The sequence below is a fragment of the Dipodomys merriami genome, unplaced genomic scaffold (assembly GCF_024711535.1).
Source record: "Dipodomys merriami isolate MVZ:Mamm:240054 unplaced genomic scaffold, mDipMer1.0.p SCAF_445, whole genome shotgun sequence".
Classification (NCBI taxonomy): Eukaryota; Metazoa; Chordata; class Mammalia; order Rodentia; family Heteromyidae; genus Dipodomys; species Dipodomys merriami.
This window is the reverse complement of record NW_027206008.1, coordinates 134,202-153,448: the sequence shown is the minus strand read 5'-3', so window position 1 is coordinate 153,448 and position 19,247 is coordinate 134,202. Positions and strand designations below refer to the sequence as shown.

At 36.8% G+C, this 19,247-nt stretch overlaps 1 pseudogene; it reads right to left on the bottom strand.

The window, feature by feature from the left end:
- Nucleotides 1-651: 651 nt before the first annotated feature.
- Nucleotides 652-748, bottom strand: LOC138808174 (U6 spliceosomal RNA; annotated as a pseudogene).
- Nucleotides 749-19,247: the final 18,499 nt, after the last annotated feature.

The window sequence follows — 19,247 nt, the reverse complement described above, 5'->3', positions numbered from 1 at the left end:
TGGTTAAGTTTCTTAAATTTCAAAAGTGCCAGTCCATCCTTTCTGTCCCTACAAAATATTTTCATAATACAAAATAACAGCAAGATCTTAATTTAAAAATTTATGGATTCCATGTTATTCTTCCACGTGAATTGCCTGACTTTGATGTCAAAATGTATTCAAGAGTTGTTTGTATGCATCTATAATGATTTCTGCAGAGTTTGTGATTTTTTTAATTTTATCTTATCTGTTGAAAAGAATAGTATAGAAATTAAAGATATTCCTGGTGATTGTCTGAAAAAAGTATCTATGTTTGTATAAAGTCCATAATCTATTTCATTGTCTTCTAGATATAATATTTTGAAGTCTACATTGTTTTATAATATATAGGTTCATTAATAAATGTGTCCTTTCAGATTACATTCCATATAGGAAAAGTTTAAGATTCCTTTTTCCTAAGCCTTTATATTATTTTATTTCTTTGGGATAAAAAGATAATGTTATCTAATTTCAAGTATTTTAAAGGTTATGCTATGTAAGGGCCTTTCGAAGGTGAAAGTTTAATACACTGATGTCAAACTAACCTTTAATTCTATGAATTACAGGTTTTGTTACACTTGTATTTTTCTAATCAACTTTTTAATAACTGTTTTTCATTGCATTTGAAGAATGAAAAATATGGAATAATTCACAAATTTTCATGCCATCCTTGTGCAAGTGCCATGTTAATCTCTGTATTGTAATTTGTGTAGACCTGCTGCTAAAGCATGGAGTATCCTCTAAATTTAAGTAGTTAACGATGTAATCTTTATACACGCATATATCCTTGGTTGCCTATTTGTAACAAGGAACCTTTATTGTTACTAAAAATGCTATTGATCTTATTTCTCTAAATTTCTTTGTATAGTGGAAAAAACTTATATTGTTTGGTCGATTGCTCATATTTGCAATTTTTTGTCAATGACTATTTTGACGTTTTCATTTTAAATTTGATCATATTTTGAAGCCTTTATAGCTAAGTTCAAAGGTAATGGCTTTTCAAGTACTTATTTATCAACTGAGTTAGCTTTGTGGAGCTAATGGATTCAAAGTAAGCCTTGCTTAAGAGCTACTTCTAAACTTCTGCAGCTTAAAATTTTCTAAATGAGGTCTCAGTGGTACAAATGTCTTTCTGTCCCTTTACCCTTCTTCCATGTAGGAACAGACCAACCAGAATATCTTACCTGACAGCATAGATTGTCTTACTGGAACAAAACTAATCTTAGTTACAAGGGTTCATAGAGATATGAACACTTCAGACTTAATTCTTCAGAATAGAAGGTATTTTATCAAAATATAATTGTTTATTATTCCTATCATTTCAAAACTAGCTAAAGCCAAGAAGGTAAAAAAAATGTTCATATTCATGTTTACTTAATATCCTGGCCTGTCTACCATCCAACCAGGCAGGAACTTGCACTACTGACTTTCTATCACCAAATATTTCCATAACTCCTGAAAAAGTCCATATGTTTTTCCTCGATATTAGGCCTTAAATTGGTAATGTTTTAATCAAAGAGTTTCCTCTTGCCTCCAGGCTGTAAATTTACAAATGGTAAAGTTTTATGTCTAACTCTACCAAAAACTGAGGTAGAGATAATGGAATAATACTTTAAAACACAGTTGCCTTTGATGCCCTAACCACAACGGAACATTGCATAACAATTTCTTCTATTATATATACATATACATTTTATATTTATATGTGCTGATCTTAAATTTCACACAGTGAATCTTACTAGAATTCATTGATAATTTGACAAATAAATTTAAAATTATTCCCATAAATAGATTGGAACATAAATAATTAGGTTTAGAATATATATTAGAATATAAACAGTATCAATGCAATGTCTTCGGTATAAACTTGTATTACCTTCTAAGTGTTCTTGGTCTTCTGAATTCACATAGTAAAAAAAAAGCAGTATTGTTTTCCTCTAATCTAGAAGAGATTTTACACTGCTGATGTGTTTCTTGTGTTAACTCGCTAGTCCCAAAGTGTTTTTTTTCCATATTTCTGAAGCGTTCTTACTGATTATACCCAAATTTTTGCTGATATGATGCCTAAAAGCTATTATTCTTCTGCAGTACCCATGGGTATGAGGATATCAGGTCCCAGTTACCTGCATCATCAGATAACATGGGCAAGACTTCTCACCTTGGCCCATGCAACATTCTAAGAGAAAGTAATTGAAGACCCATCTCATATTCTCATTTCCTATAATATTTCAGTGCCCCAATTCCTTGCAGGAATTAGCAGTAAGCAATTGTGAAATGTAAGGCAACTCAAAATGAAAGATGAGATCACAAAATATGACAGAAAGTACTGTAGTTCAAACTTTCAATTTACAGATGACCAGCCCATATGAGTAAACAAAATCACAAATGTCACAAGATTATTTTTAATACCCCTCTCCTAATGATGAATGGAAGATTTCAGTCCAGCATAAGTAGGCCGAAAAATAATTCCTGAATGTTAGATCCATAATTGTTCTACCAAGGCTAGGAAATCTTGACTTGGAGTTCAAATATAATTTCGAAATCCATTAATTGAGAAGACCCTTAGTACTTCAAAACACTGGTACTTCAGTAAAACTTGGTTCTGTAGTCTAAAAATGTTGTCATTCTCAAACCAATGATAACATACATTTAATCTCTTGAAAGTATATTCCTTTTCAAATAAACTTTTTATAATCATATTCACCAAAATAACACTTGACAAGTAGATGATAGTGACATTAAGTTTTTCAAGTGTAGGAATCAAGTTACAATAGAGTTGATTTGTTTACCCAGCACTAATGCCAAATAAGTTCAACCATTCAATAAAGTGTAGAAATAGTATCTCGCACCATTTGCGTTGTTCAGTAGGTGCCTTCCAGAAATGTGTTAAATACATCAGCCTCCCATAATTCAAACCCAAATATTGGATAATAAAGTAAATTTCATCATATAAGAAGGTACATTTTAAAAAGTCACTAATAGTTGCCTTATCATGTGTTGCCTTATCATATATTTTCCCTATCTGTCTAACATAGTAAGAAATGTGACTTTAAGTCTTGAATATGAGTACTGATCAGAGATGTGACAAACATAAAATCTGTCTTCTATTGCTATCATATTCATCTACAGTAGTAAATTTTAGTTTTCTTCTTTTTCCAAAATTTATAGGTAGTAGAAAATATCATCCCATGTAAAATAAAAGAATCACACACCATTGTACAAAGCCATTTATAAAAACTGGTAGTTAGCTATAAATTCTTAGTGATGTTTAAACTTTCTTGTTGACTAAAGATTAATCTTCCAAAACGATGAGAATAAAATCATGTCTTGGTGCTTCACGTCTCCAGTCTTGCAAGTTGTTATTGCAGATGAATGAATTATGGAAATATAAGCTGACATCATTTCAAGTATATGTGGGATTGAAACTTCTTGGAATGTATTAACAGACAGTTTAACAGAACGACTATCAGGAAGTTGAAACCAGAAAGGAATAATAGTAAAGACATAAAATGAATGAAAAATGGAACAAGCGGCAAGTACAGCTAGAATACTCAATGTACACATGTAATAAAGGAAGTCCTAAATCTGCAATAAATCTTGGAGAAAGGGTTGGTTGAGAATGATAGAAGGAGTGACTCTGATCCAGGAGCATTGGACAATTAGGTGGACATATTTAATTGTAACACAAATGCACAACCTTTTGAAATTCAGTTAAAAACACAACTACAAACAAAAACACACAAAAATCACAACCAAACAGCAATGCTTAGAGAGTATGTATATGAGCTCACAAAATTTTAAGCAGTTAATGAAGGGCAGTCATGGGAAAACAAACAAAGCTGTCCAAAGAGGGCAGTTTGGGGTAGGGGAGAATCTTGAACAGATTTGAATAGATTGTCAAAGGTTATAAATCACCTACATCGACTGCAAATATTTTCTTCTGTGAGTATTCTCTTTTTTTGGGGGGGTCCGGTCGTGGGGCCTGAACTCTGGGCCTGGACGCTGTCCCTCAGCTCTTCAGCTCAAGGCTAGCGATCTACCACTTGAGCCACAGCTCCACTTCCGGCTTTTTTCTTTTTGATTATGTGATGCTAAGGAATCGAACCCAGGGCCTCAGGCATGCAAGGCAAGTGCTCTACCACTGAGCCACTTTCCCAGCCCCCACTCTTTGAGTATTCTTTATCTGAACTGGTTACTCCAGTCCTGAGCTACACTTTATAGCTTGTGAGGATAGAATGGAAGAAACAAGGTCAAGATCCCATTACACCACTGGAGAGAAAACAGTCCTGTATGGGTTCTCTCACCTTTCTTCACTACCTTCACTACTCTTTTCTCATACTTTTATTAAAGTAAGTGATTTTGAATTACATCTTCCCTTCTTTTTCAGAGAATTACTGTTTAGTAATTAAATGTCAATTCACAAATTTTGATGTCTTTTTTTAAAAGAACTTTGAATTTAAATTCCATTGCACCCTTGTTTCACACAGTGAGAGTATATTTCCTGGGTAAGGACAATTCTCAAGAGAACCTACAGGATTTACAGCAAGGTTTGTGAGGCTTGTTTGTTTACTGTGAAAATGAGCCATATTCACCCACATTGCTCCCTCTCAACTAAGTCTACACGGATTTCTTTGCATGAAAGCCTATTTTCCCAGACAATTTTAAATGTTCTTAATAGGCTAAGTTGTTAAAAAGTTTGAACAATTAAAATTTACCTGTCATAAATTTTAAAGCTCTTTTGAAATTCCTTTATCAGAATCGTGAATTCACCAATTATAATCCCGCCCTTACCAACAAAAAGAGTTAACATGTTGTTTTCATGATATAGTATCCATGAAACTACTATTTTCCAGTGCCTTTGTATGCATATATATGACCATATAAGCTGATGCTGAGCAAAATGAACTCCAAGATATGGAAAAAGAAATACTTATTTGCAGTTGTTGATTTTGATGAACTATGTGATTTCTATTTTCTTTGAGATTTTCCCCTAAGGTTTATCCTCTGCTGTGTTTGATTTTGGTACCCTGTGTATTTTGTATACATTTACCTTAATTAGTTAAGGGAACAGGAACAAAACAAATGGTGAGGCAAAGGACAAAGAGCAAACCAATGCAATAGCAATTCTCACAAGACAATAAGTTGGAAATGTACATTACAACGTCTGAGGGGTATTGTGAGAAAAATGAGAGAGGGGATAACAAGTTTGAAAAGTTATGTATTCAGTACCTTCCAATGGCTGTAACCCCAGTGCACATCACTTTCACATTAAAATTAAATTTAAAAAATAAGCTGATGAAATAAAATTTCACTGTTTTGGTATAGTAAATATTATTCTTTATGTAGTAACTTTTTAAAAATCAGTATTATTTAGCATCTAATTTGAATTAATTACCTCTTCTTTATCAGAGGGTCATCAACTTGAATGATATCCAACTAGAAAATTTTTTCACAATATACTTGCCAATATTTTGAAAATAGAATAAATTTAGTACTTTCTTATACTAAAACAGAAAACAGTTTAATTCTATGGAAACCCATAACTTTTAAAAGTTAATAAGTTGTTAAGAGGACAGAATGTATGTGTTCTTCAAAATTCCTATGACTAATAACTACTCATTTTCAAATTCTGAACATTCCATTCCTGAGAGATTCAAAATCTACCTGTTTGCATGTTATGTAATTCTGCAATAGGTGCATTTTCCAATGGGGTTTTACAGACTGAGAAGTGAACAGAGAAAGAGCCACATTCTGATAAAGGATAAAACTATGAAGCATGTTATAATTAATTCTTCAAGAGTAAGCAGTTGTTTGTCAGATTAAGCTATTATTTCTTGACCATCAATCACAAGATTTATGCCATAAAGTCATCCTAGACCACCAGTTTCCAACTTGTAGGGTGCACCTCAAAATTCCCTTAATTCACATCAAGAATAGCTTATCTCCATTGTGAAAATACACTGCACCTCTGCTAATGTGATGCCCTCCGTGTTCTGGAAAGAACACCACTATAAACTGGGTTGCATCATTTTTCCTCCACTGGTATTCTTGGAAATATTATTTATATTTATACTTTTTAAATATCATAGATAATCAGGAGACTAAGATTGTAAGATTACAGTTAAAAGCCTGTGAAGACTCAGGGTCTAGGTTGAAGGGGCAGAATGATGCAGGCTCCGGCCTCAGGATTATCTGAGGACTGTGTTTGACTAATAGGAAAGTTCTTGGTATGCCAGGCTAGAGAGGGAAAATGTTCTCTCTCCCTATCTCAAAACACATGTCACAGACTCCTGGGAGCTGAGGAAGTAGCTCTTCTGCTTGCTTAAGCATAGTTGAACAGCTGGTCAAGCATTTTCCTGAGATTGGACAAGTGGTTTGAGCTTGCTCTAAAATAGTTTAGATAATAATATACCAAGACAGGGCTGGGAAGGTGGCTCACTGGTAGAGCGCTTGCCTTGTATGCATGAGGCCCTGAGTTCGTTTCCTCAGCACCGCATAAGCAAAAAGAAAAAAGCCGGACGTGGTGATGTCGCTCAAGTGGTAGAGCTCTAGCCTTGAGCTGAAGAGCTGAGGGAAAGCGCCCAGGGCCAGAGTTAAGGCCCCATGATTGGACCCCCCAAAAATAATAATATTCCAAGGCATTGTCTCATAGGTCAAGTAAAAATGTATCTGTTGAAATTTTTGTGTCAATGTCTTCTGACCAAATCTTGGCCACGATCATGCTTGCCTGTCTTTAAATACCCACTAACAATAAATCATACCATGCAGTGGCAATTGTTGCATGCACTCTGCATCCCCTGTGTCCTGGTGATTTCTTTACCCTTACCCAGGGACCCCAAGGCACTAGATGATACAACTGGCACCCAAACAGGGACCCTTCATTGTTGAATTCAGGAAGGGATATTCAGGTAAGTACCTTTAATTACAGGGTGATGGGAAAAGTTAAATCTACTCCGTACTTACATATGCTTAAACATTTACTTGGTGCTTATGGTCTAAATATTTCTTCTTCTGACATAGAAATGTGTATTAATGTAGTTAGGGAATGGAGTCCTTGGTTCCCCGATGAAGGAACATTAGATGTTGATAATTGGAAACGAGTAAAGAATAATGTAGAAAGAGCTGTTCAAGAAGGGGAAAAGATTCCTATTAGATTTTGGTCCACTTGGGCTATTTTACATACCCTTTTTGAAGCTTTGAATAAGGAAAGATTAATAGCAGACTTAAAGAAAGAGGCCACCCCTTCTATTGTAGGTTTACAATTGGAATCTGAGGTTAAGGACACAATAGATAAGGATGCATTGCAATTAACAGAGAAAAAACAAGAGGTAAAAAAGGCTGAAAAGGAACAAACTGAAAGTGTAAATAAAATGTCTGAGCAAATGGAATTGATTTTATCAAAATTACAACATATGGAGTTGGAAATTAGCAGAGTGAAAGAGAACCTGAAAATGTGAAAGTAAAGCAGCCTTCTCCTTCACTGGCCGATGCAATTTTTACAGCATCATTCCCTCACAAAACAGAGGGCTCAGACCGTGAGTTTGATGATGAAATGCCTATTTTTTCCTTATCCTGTAATTCGACCACCCCCTATGAATGGTATATCTCAACCAGTCAGATATGAAGGTGCTGCTGTTGATGATATTGGTAAACTGAAGAAGGTAGTGATGGTGTATGGTCCTTGTAAGGTCAGCTCCAGGATGGCGGGCTAACGCCACCCTCCTTGCAGCAAAGTCCCCACCCAGTACCTGCATTACCTAGGCAACTGGGACATCTGGAAGAGGTCACATCTGCATCCACTGAGGTCACATCTGAATTTGATGTGGCCACACCTCCTCTGCCCATACCCTACATAAGGCCTAGCCCAGGCCCAGAGGCACTCTCCCGCTGCTCTTTTCTAGCTCTCTCACTGTTTTTTCTAGCTCTCTGCTCTCTCTCTCTGTTCTCACTGTTCTTTTCTTCCTCTCTGTTCTCTCTCTGCTTTCCCAGTGTTCTTTTCTAGCTCTCAATGCTCTTTTCTAGCTCTCTCTCTTCTCTTTCTTTCCTCTCTTTCTTTCCTCTCTCTTTCCCCGCTCTCTCTTTCCTAGGCCTTCCCGAACCACGTGGAGTGCCAAACTTGCCTGGTCCCAGCAGGTCTACTGTATAAATCTACCCCTTACCTGAATACCACGTGCGTGGTGCTGTTCTTACTCAGCTACCTTTTATTAAAAACCTAACATAAAAGGTGGCATGACTCGGATAAAGGGCTTAAAGTCAGGATAGCTGGGATTTCTCTGTTTTTTTTTCCCTCTTTTTACTTTTTCTGTTTGCTTTTCCCTTTTTGCTCTGAGGAATACCCACAGTTCTGATGGCTTTTTGCCAACCCATCTGTCTGCTGAAGACACAGTGCATTGATACCATTGCTGGCCTTCACATCCACGTCCACACCACTTCTCTACTCTGGTAAGTGAAGCTACTCTATGGTTCTCTGTTGCTCTCTCTAGAGGGCTCTGGGGGGATTCGGGACGCTTTGCCTCGTCAGCTCTCCTTCACTCACCAAACTGACTCTCCTACTCATTTAATGGGGTGCTGGGAATCACGCCTGAGCCGTGAAACCCCATTGAAATGTCTCCTGCACTCCCTGGAAAGCTAGAGCGCCTCATTTTTATGCCATTCTCAGATGTAGACAGTTTTGGCTACTGCAATGGTAAATGGTCAGAATTCTGTTTATTTTCAGGCTCTCTTTGCTCTCTCTCTCTGCCATTCATGTCCAACTTTCCCTATCTCTCCCTTTCTTTTTTCTACATTTTGGCTTGTGCCCTGAAGAGTGAGATGCAGGCTGGGTCCCACGGACCCCCTCTAGTTTCTCTCTCAAAGGCTAGCCAATTGTAGTCTTGGTCTATTTGTTCAGGGTATCTTTGCATTTTGTTTTTTTCAGAAATTCGCCATCTTGAGTTTGCCATCTTGGCCACATGGTGGCTTAAGGTTTTGGCCCCATCTGGCCCTTAACCTTCCACCAAACTTACTACTCCATTCAGCTATTCTAAGATGCCTTGCTAGCAATTTGCTTTTTTCACAGGCCCTGGTAAATGAGGCCCAACCATGTGATGTGCTTTGTTAGCAAAGATGTCTAAACATTGTTTTCAAAATTTTAGGTTTTGAGTTTTGCCTTTTTTGTTTTGTGTTGTATATTCTACTGACTATATGGTTTTAAACTACTGGGCATATCTGTGCTAAAATTCTCATCACATCTAATGAGTTTTGTCATTTCAGAATATTTGTTGGCAATTCTTGATAAGCATTTTTGTTTTGTGTTGTGTATTCTACTGACTACATGGTTCTAAAATACTAGGCATATGTGTGCTGAAATTCTCATCACATCTAATGAGTTTTGTCATTTCAGAATATTTGTCTGTCAATTCTTGATAAGAACCAGGTAAGCTGTACTTATTCTACTGGATCTCCTTGTTGCTTTAATTGGAAATAATAAAGGGCTTTTGTGGCAAAGATTGCAGTTTAAAGACAGCCCGGGCTGAAAAATCCCTAAGACTCCATCTCCCAACTAACCTGCAAAGAGCCCGGCTGCAAGCATGGCTCAAGACTCTTATCTCTAAGCAGCCAAACACTGGAAGTGCTATTGTAACTCCAAGTGGTAGAGTACTAGCCTTGAGAAGAAGTGCTGAGGGACCATGCCAAGCCCTTGAGTTCAAACCTCCTTGAATACCAACTGGGACAAGCCATCACAGCAATGAGCAGTTAGACACAGCCAGTCTGGGGAACAAGGGAACATGGAGAGGAGTAAGAGGAAATGACACATCAGCTACTTTGTGCCTGCCCTTTCAAAATTAACCAGAGCCAGGAGGTCAGTGGAAGTAAGAAGCCTGCCCATCCAATGTCTATACCTGTCTATGTATTAACTGAACAGGAATTTATATTCTTGCCTTTGTCACCTGACTTCTCTACCTAGTCACCAGATATCAGAAGTAGCTAGGGACATTTCTACAACATTCTCAGCCCCAAGTCCTTCCTCTTGCCATTTATTTGCTCTCTAGTATTTTTTTCCAGCCCCTCAATGCTCATGAGACTTCTCCAGACTTCATCTAAGGACTCACGCCACCAAGGGACCACTGCTGCTCACTGCCTTCTCTGGGAGGGGACCAAATTCCAGCCTTTTACCCCTATTGTCGACCTCCTCTTGTCAGCAGGAAGTAGCCAGAAATAATCCACACCCTATTTTATGATTATTAAAAGCCTGGAATGTAAGGTCTGCTCCAGGATGGCTAAAGACTCCACCCTACTTGCAGCAAAGTCTCCACCCAGTACCTGCGTTACATAGGCAACTGGGACACCTGAAAGAGGTCACATCTGCATCCACTGAGGTCACATCTGAATTTGATGTGGCCACAACTTTCTCTGCCCATACCCTAGATAAAGGCCTAGCCCAGGCCCAGAGGCGCTCTCTCGCTGCTCTTTTCTAGCTCTCAGTGTCGTATGGTACTATAACATCAGAAGACGGACAGACAGCTGTCCTTAAAACTTATATTATGGAAGTTCCAGTTAACATAATTGGTAGAGATGTACTGGAACAATGGGGAGCTCATATTCAATTTTAACATTTTTAGATGGAGCCCATTGAGATATTATGGAAATCTGAGGAACTTCTTTGGATTCAGCAATGTCCTTTATCTAAAGAAAAATTAGAAGCAACTCATCAATTAGTTGAAGAACAGTTAACCAAAGGACATATTGAGCCTTCTATGTCACCATGGAATTTTACAATATTTGTTATTAAAAAAAAGTCAGGGAAATGAAGATTGTGGACTGATTTACAAGGAGGGAAAGCATCCATGTACCCTACGAGGGCTTTTCAACCTGGTATACTGTCGCCTGCCATGCTTCGTAAAAGTTGGCCAATAGTAGTAATAGATTTACAACATTGCTTTTTTACCATTCCTGTACATGTAAAAGATTATAAAAGATTTGCCTTTTCTTTATGACAAATAAATCATCAAACCCCTCATCAGCACTCCCAATGGAAGGTGTTGCCCCAAGGAATGATGAATTCTCCAACTATTTGTCAGATATATGTTGATAAGGCCTTAAAACCTGTTAGACAAAAATGGCCTCACATTTATATTTTTCATTATATGGATGATATTTTATTTGCAGGACCAAATGTGACAGAATTAGAAATGGTGTTACAGTGTTTACCCTCTATATTTAAAGATTTTGTATTAATAATAGCACCTGAAAAAATACAAAAAGATATGGAGGTAAAATATTTAGGATTTTTTTTTAATTGTGAAAATACGGTACAGAGGGGTTACAATTACATGGGCAAGAGAGTGAGTACATTTCTTATCAAGCATTGTAGCCTCCTCCTTAGTTAACCGTTCCCATCCCTTCCCATCTTCCCTCCACCCCACCAAATCCCCGCCCAAGATGTAAAGTTCGTTTTCGACTTGACAACTTGTACTTCTCATTGTTGCAACAGTTCCAAATGTATCCTTATTTAAATGACTTGTTTTTCCCCTTCCATTCCACAAATTATACCGACATCAAATACAGTGAAAGCAGGGGTTATACAGTGGGGGAGTGACATACAAAGCAACAAAGAAATAATCTTATAAATACGTTAGAAACAAAAGCAGGAAATAAAAAAAACATTTAAATACATATCTTAGAATTCATTCATCTAACATCACCTTGTCTGACCTTTTCTGCTTGACTCATACATATACTAGATATTGCAAATAAGGGAAATCATGGGACGTATGTTTCTTTGGGCTTGGCTTACTTCACTGAATATAATTTTTTTCCAAGTCTTTCCATTTCCTAACAAATGGGGGCAATGTCATCCTCCATGCTCCTGGATTGGAAAGATTAACATCCTGAAAATGACAATACTTCCCAAGGTTATCTACAAATTCAATGTGATACCTATCAAAATTCCAATGTCATTCTTCAAGGAAATAGAAGAGGAAATCCAAAAATTCATATGGAACAATGAAAGACCCAGAATAGCAAAAACGCTCCTCAACAGAAAGAACACTGCTGGAGGAATATCAATACCAAATTTCAAACTCTACTATAAAGCCATAGAAATCAAAACAGCTTGGTACTGGCACAAGAACAGACCTCAGGACCAATGGAATAGAATTGACAACCCAGAAATGAACCTAGAGACATACAGCCATCTAAACTTTGATAAGTGAGCTAAAAAAATAAAATGGAAGAAAGACAGCCTCTTCAGTAAATGGTGCTGGAAAAATTGGTTTACTATATGTAGAAAACTAAAGCTACATCCTTATATATCACCCTGCAAAAGAATCAACTCCAAATGGATCAAAGACCTCGGAGTCAAAGCACACATTCTGAAAACATCACAGGATGGAATAGGAGAAACCCTAGGTCTCCTTGGCGTAGGCCGAATTTTTCTTAATAGAGACACGGAAACAGAAAATATTCAAAGAATGGTTGGACAAATGGGATTGCATGAAGTTGCAGAGCTTCTGCATGGCAAAGGACATAGCTATCAAGATCAATAGAAAGCCCACGGGTTGGGAGAAGATCTTCACTAGCCATACAATGGACAAGGGTCTCATATTTAAAATATACTTGGAACTCAAAAAATTAAATCCCCCAACAACAAATCCTCAGAGAAACAACTTCCCAATAAATAAGTTGGCTAATTACTTAAAGAGAAACTTCTCTGAAGAAGAAAGAAGGATGGCCAATAGACACATGAAGAAATGCTCAACCTCCCTAGCCATAAAAGAAATGCAAATCCAAACAACATTGAGATACCACCTCACCCCAGTTAGAATGGCTAAAATCAAGAACTCTAATAACCACAGATGCTGGAGGGGATGTGGACAGAAGGGAGCCTTACTTCATTGTTGGTGGGAGTGTAAACTTGTTCATCCACTTTGGAAAGTAATATGGAGTTTCCTCAAAAGACTCCACATCGAGCTCCCCTATGACTCAGCAATCCCACTTTTGGACATTTACCCAAATGTTTACAAATAAGACCACATTAAAGCTACCAGCAGAACTATGTTTATTGCAGCATTATTTACCATAGCTAAGATCTGGTACCAACCCAGATGCCCTTCAGTAGATGAATGGATCAAGAAAATGTGGTATATATACACAATGGAATTCTATGTCTCCATCACGATATGTTGTTTGTAGAAAAACAGTGACACCTCAAAAAATATCTTTACGACGTGATCAATTACATACGTTAAATGATTTTCAAGTTCCTAGGAGATATCATTTGTCTTAGGAATTCCTACTTACCAATTACATAATTTGCTTTCATTGTTACAATTGGAGCCTGATTTACATAGCAAAAGAACTTTAACTAAGGAAGCTGAGAGAGAAGTACAATTTGTAGAACAGAGAATTAAAAAAATGTTTTTACATCGAGTAACGCTCAATCAACTCATAAATGTATGTATTTTAGACACATGGAAATACCCAACAAGAATTATATGACAAAATGAGATGCCATTAGAATGGATTTATACACATCATAGATTTACAAACAATATTATGCCTTATGAACAACAGTTGGCAATTATTATTCAACAGGTCAGGCAACGGGTATTTACCCTATCAGGGTATGATTTATTTGAAATTATCTTTCCTTTGCCAAAATTCCAACTAAAATATTTGTTAAACCTCTCTGAAACGCTACAAATAGCATTAGTAAATTGTACTGGGCAATTTTCCTATCATTTTCCCAAAGGTAGATTGTGGGATTGCTTGCATAAACAAAAACTTGTCATTAATAATATAATTACCAAGGCCCCTATTTCCACTGCTCTTACCGTTTTTACAGATGGCTCCAAAACAAAAAGTGCTACTGGACAACAAATAAATATTGGGTACAAACAACTTCTTAAGCCTCAGTTCAACAAAATGAACTTTTTGCTATTATTAAGATGTTACAAGGTTTTGTGGGAGATGTTAATATTGTTACTGATTCTGCCTATGCTGTAGGAGTTGTGACTAATATAACTGGAGTTACACATTCATCTAAACCCCAGCTAAACCAACTATTTAAACAATTACAAGCTTTACTGCAACAACGTAATGCCAAAGTGTTTGTAACTCATATTAGAGCTCACTCTTCGTTACCTGCTACCTTGTATATGGCAATAATAAGGTATATAAATTAGTTTTGCTTCTGCTAAACAGGATCATGCTCATTTACATACAAATGCTAGCCATTTACATATACATTATAAAATACCTTATTCTCAAGCTAAACAAATTATAAAAAGGTGTTCTATCTGCAGACCAATGCATTTGAGAGTTGTACCTGCTGGAGTAAATCCTCGTGGATTACAACCTAATCAGCTCTGGCAAATGGATATAATCCATGTATAAGCCTTTGGCTGTTTTTCCTTTGTACATGTTACAATAGATATGTATACCAAATTTGTTTGGGCTTCTGCCCTTATGGGAGAAACTGTTAACCACGAAATAGAACACTTATTGGAAGCTTTTGCCATTATGGGAGTGCATGCCAAAATAAAGACTGATAATGGACCAGCCTATAAAAGTATCAGATTTAAAAGATTTTGTGAACTTTATGATGTGGTACATATTACAGGAATAGAATACAACTCCCAAGGACAAGCCATTATTGAACGAGTTCATGGCATACTAAAACAACAAATTAAAAAATTAAAAAGGAGGAAAAGGTTGGATGAGGGTATGGATATTTAGTGGATATCCATGCAAAATCCTAAAATAATTTTATATCAAGCTCTTTATGTTCTTAAAATTTTAAACTTACCACAAGGAGATATTTTAACTAGAGCTGAGCGCTATTTTGAACAAATATAAGAAAAACCTCATTTAAATGCTTCTGTATGGATTAAGATTGCATTGGATGCAGAATGGCAACTAGGAACATTATGACATAAGGGGCGAGGATAGGGTTTTGTCTCTACACAGGATGGCAAACAATACTAGCTTCCTGCCTGATGGATACAGATGCGGTCCTGTGAGGACAGCCCTGTATCCTTCAAGGAATCGGCCACCAGTTGTGGAAAAAGAACCCTTAGATATGTACTTTAATGCTTTTTTCTTTCAAGCATGTGTTTCTAACGCATTTATAAGATTAATTCTTTGTTGCTATGTATGTCCCTCCCCCACAGTATAACCCCTGCTTTCACTATATTTGATTTCACTATGACTTGTGGAGGAGATGGGGAAAAACAAGTCGTTTAAGGATACAGGTGGACCTGTTGCAACAATGAGAAGTACAAGTTGTCTTGTCCAAATCGAGCTTTACAACGTCGGTGCAGGGGGCGGGGCGAGGGGGGGGGGAGAAGAATTGGGACTGGGGGGGGAGGCTGGGAAGGGATGTGAAGGGTAAACAAAGGAGTAGGCTGCAATGCTTGATAAGAAATGTACACATTATCCTGCACATGTAATTGTAACCCCTCTGTACAAATAAAATAAAATAAAAAATAAAAAAAAGAAATCCCCACTGCCCATCTGGGGGCAGGTTCAAAAGTTGACTGGAGAAGGACAAAAGATGTTACAATTCAATGTTAAACCTGTCACTGCTGAGAACTTGTTCCTGGCCATGTGTGCCCTGCTTACTGTAAACTCTGTCCATGCTAATGCTAATGTAAGTTATTGGGCCTTTGTTCCTAACCCTCCTTTATTGGAACCTGTTGTTTGGGGATATAACCGTCTATACTCTTCCTGCTGTTTTATCTCCTCCTTGGAATAATTTCACATTTTGCAATAAGGATGATAGTAGCTTTTTAAATTTTACTTACTATACTCATTCCTTGCCTGTTGTCTGGGGCCTCCTCCATGTTTAGTAATGAATTGGCAACATTGGGTTTTACCTGGGAAACGCACTTCCAATTCTAAAACACAGTTTCAGCAATTAACTTCTTGGCCATTAATAGTAGCTGGGAAAGTGTCACTGATGGCGAGTTATCCTTACCTATGTGCCCTGATTTTACTTATATTGATTTAAAATATCAGCTTTTTGTGTGGCAAGAGTGTAGAGGAACATTTGGAAAAATGTTCAATAATTTTATTAATTGAGGACCTTTTGGACAGTTTATTAACACATGTTCAGAATGGAATATTACCAGATGTGACTTATCAAATGTTACTAGGATGCCGGAAGCCATTAATGGATCGCTTACTGGAGTTCGATTTATGGCCTGAGGAGATGGAGGCATTGCAGATGCTCTATGGGCTTTCATGGCTGCACCCACTGCTGTTCAGACTCATCTTTGGAAGGTCGCAGCGGCGCTGAAACCCATGATGCTATCAAATGGATCATTTTCAGGGACGGCGAACTCTGAATCCACTTATAATTTTACTTTGTACAAATCTTATGATGCAACTGCTTGTGTAGCTCTGCCTTATGCACTTTTAGTGGGAGAATTTACATTTTCTCCTACTATTTCTTGTTTTAATTAATTGTCGCCTGTGTTCTTGCATTAATTCCTCTCTTAATTTTAATGACAGTATAGTACTATGATATTACAACAAAGAACTCATATTTGGCTCCCTGTTTAATTAGGAAGAGAATGGTCCTAAAATCCTTTGGATAGTGTTGTTATTGAATTTTTTACCAAACTACTAAAATGTACAAAGCGCATGATTGGAGCCATTGTAGCTGTGATGTTAAGCTTAATTGCTACTACCACTGTTGCTGCCATGTCTGGAATTGCCTTACACACTTCCTTACAAATTAGCACTTTGTGGAAGAATGGCACCGGGATTCCCATGAATTGTGGGTCTCCCATGTAGAAATTGATGCTCTATTACAAACAGAGATTAATATTCTTAAACAGACAGTGGGATGGTTAGGACACAAGTTATTGGTTGTGGAAAAACAGTTATTGTTAAAATGTAATTGGAATTTTACTACCTTTTGCATTACTAATGTAAAATATAATAAATCTATACATGATTAGAATGTAATACAGCAGTATTTATCTGGAAATTCTACTGCTGCTCAATTGATTCCTCAGTTACAATTTAATGTACATGAGAATTTTGGTAAACAATTCACAAATGATGATGCTTCTAATATTGCTGATGCACTTATTAAACAATTGGAATGGTTGGATCTGAAAGAAATACTACAAAGAATTTCACATATTGCTAGTGGTATGGAAATTATGATTGTTATTATTTTGTTTGCACTTGTACTGTTATATATGATTTTTATGAAACCAATGCAAACATCTATGATAACTCTGTGGAAAGTTTACTTTTAAAACAAAAGAAAAAAGAAGGAAATTGTGAAGACTCAGGGTCTATGTTGAAGGGGCAGAATGATGCAGGCTCCGGCCTCAGGATTATCTGAAGACCGAGCTTGAGTATTAGGAAAGCTCTTGGCATGCCGGGCTAGAGAGGGAAAATGTTCTCTCTTCCTATCTCAAAACACATGTCACAGACTCCTGGGAGCTGAGGAAGTAGCTCTTTTTCTTTCTTAATCATAGATGAACAGCTAGTCAAGCATTTTCCTGACTCGTTTGAGCTTGCACTAAAATAGTTTAGATAATAATATACCAAGACATTGTCTCATAGGTCAAGTAAAAATGTACTTGTTGAAATTTTTGTGTCAATGTCTTCTGACCAAATTTTGGCAAAGATCATGCTTGCTTGTCGTTAAATACCACTAACAGTAAAGCACAGCATGTAGTGGCAATTGCTGTTTGCACTCTGCATCCCCAGTGTCCTGGTGATTTCGTTACCCTTACCCAGGGACCCTAATTCACTAGACATTGGCAAAGGCCCACCCAGGCAGGAAGGTTCTCTAGTTTCTTATCTCCAATAAAGTTCTTAGGAAAAGCCAGACACAAGTGAGCTGAGGTTGAAGTGGTAGGGCATGGGCCTTGAGCATAAACAGGCTCAGAGACAGTGTCCAGTCCCCGAATTCAAGCCCTAGGACAAACAAATAAAACAAAAACGAAAATAAAACAAATCCCAAACCTAGCATTTTTCTCACTGTATACAGAGGCACGTAATTAAGGAAATTGCTTCCTGTCTTACATACAGGTAGAAGAAAGAAGGTGTCACACAATTATTCTCTTCATACCATGTTATACCAAAGCCTCAAAAAATCGCCCTTTTTCTAAATTATAAATTAATATCATCCATTTTTTGCCAACTCTGTCTACATTATTCACATTATCATTCACATTATCATTTTATACATGAAGTTTTGGTATTATCTACTAACTGAGTTCTAATTATAACTCTCATGAAAGAATATTCTAGGCAAATAGCATGCAAGAAACATTTGTAAATTTGTCGATTAAACCCTCGACTTAAAAAGGATTTTGTAGTATCTGATAGAATATGAAATTACAAACAAACCAAAACATTTATTTTAAATCTAAACTCTAATTTAGCAAGATCTACATAGTGCTACATTAGATTAACTTTGCTATTTTTCCAAGCTTAAGCTTTTGTAATCCTTCTTCCTTTCCTTGGAATCTATCAGAATGATGATCACTTACTTTTTCACATTTTGGGTGGGAATCATGAGCCATTTTGCATCTAAGAATGTTCATGAATGAAGAGAACATTTCAAACACAACTGAGGATTATATATGAGTTGCATTTCAATAGGAAACATGACTTCTCAAAACATAATGACAAAATTAGCCCAAACTTACAACTTTGTATTCATTTCTTGTTTGGTTTGTTTTATTAAGACAAAATTATAATACCTGGTCCAGGGAAGGTATCACTGTGTAATTCCACTATCTAATCTCCTGTCTTAGTCTGAGTGCTAGAATTCTAGCCTTGTATCACATTGCCCCTCCATCGTTTCTTGGTTTATTTAATCTAGATACAGACTAGCAATTCTGAATTTCTCCAGTAATATTATCCACTATACTGCTCAGAGTGTTCTTGTACTGTTTTCAAAGATGTTCTAACATTTGACACAGGATATGAACATTTTCAGATGCACCTGAAGGAGTCTCTGATTCATTCCTCCATGGACCTGATGACATTAATAATGATTACTTGACTCTATTACTATCTCTGGTCTCTATCTATGTAATATCCTTAAACTTTTTGAAGAAGGTTCACTTGAGGACTTTCTAACATTAAAAATTGCAATATCTAGTATAGGTATGAGTCAAGCGGAAAAGGTCAGATAATGTGATGTTAGGAAAATGAACCCTTAAATATGTATTTTAATGTTTTCGTTCCTTTCATGCATGTGTTTCTAACGCATT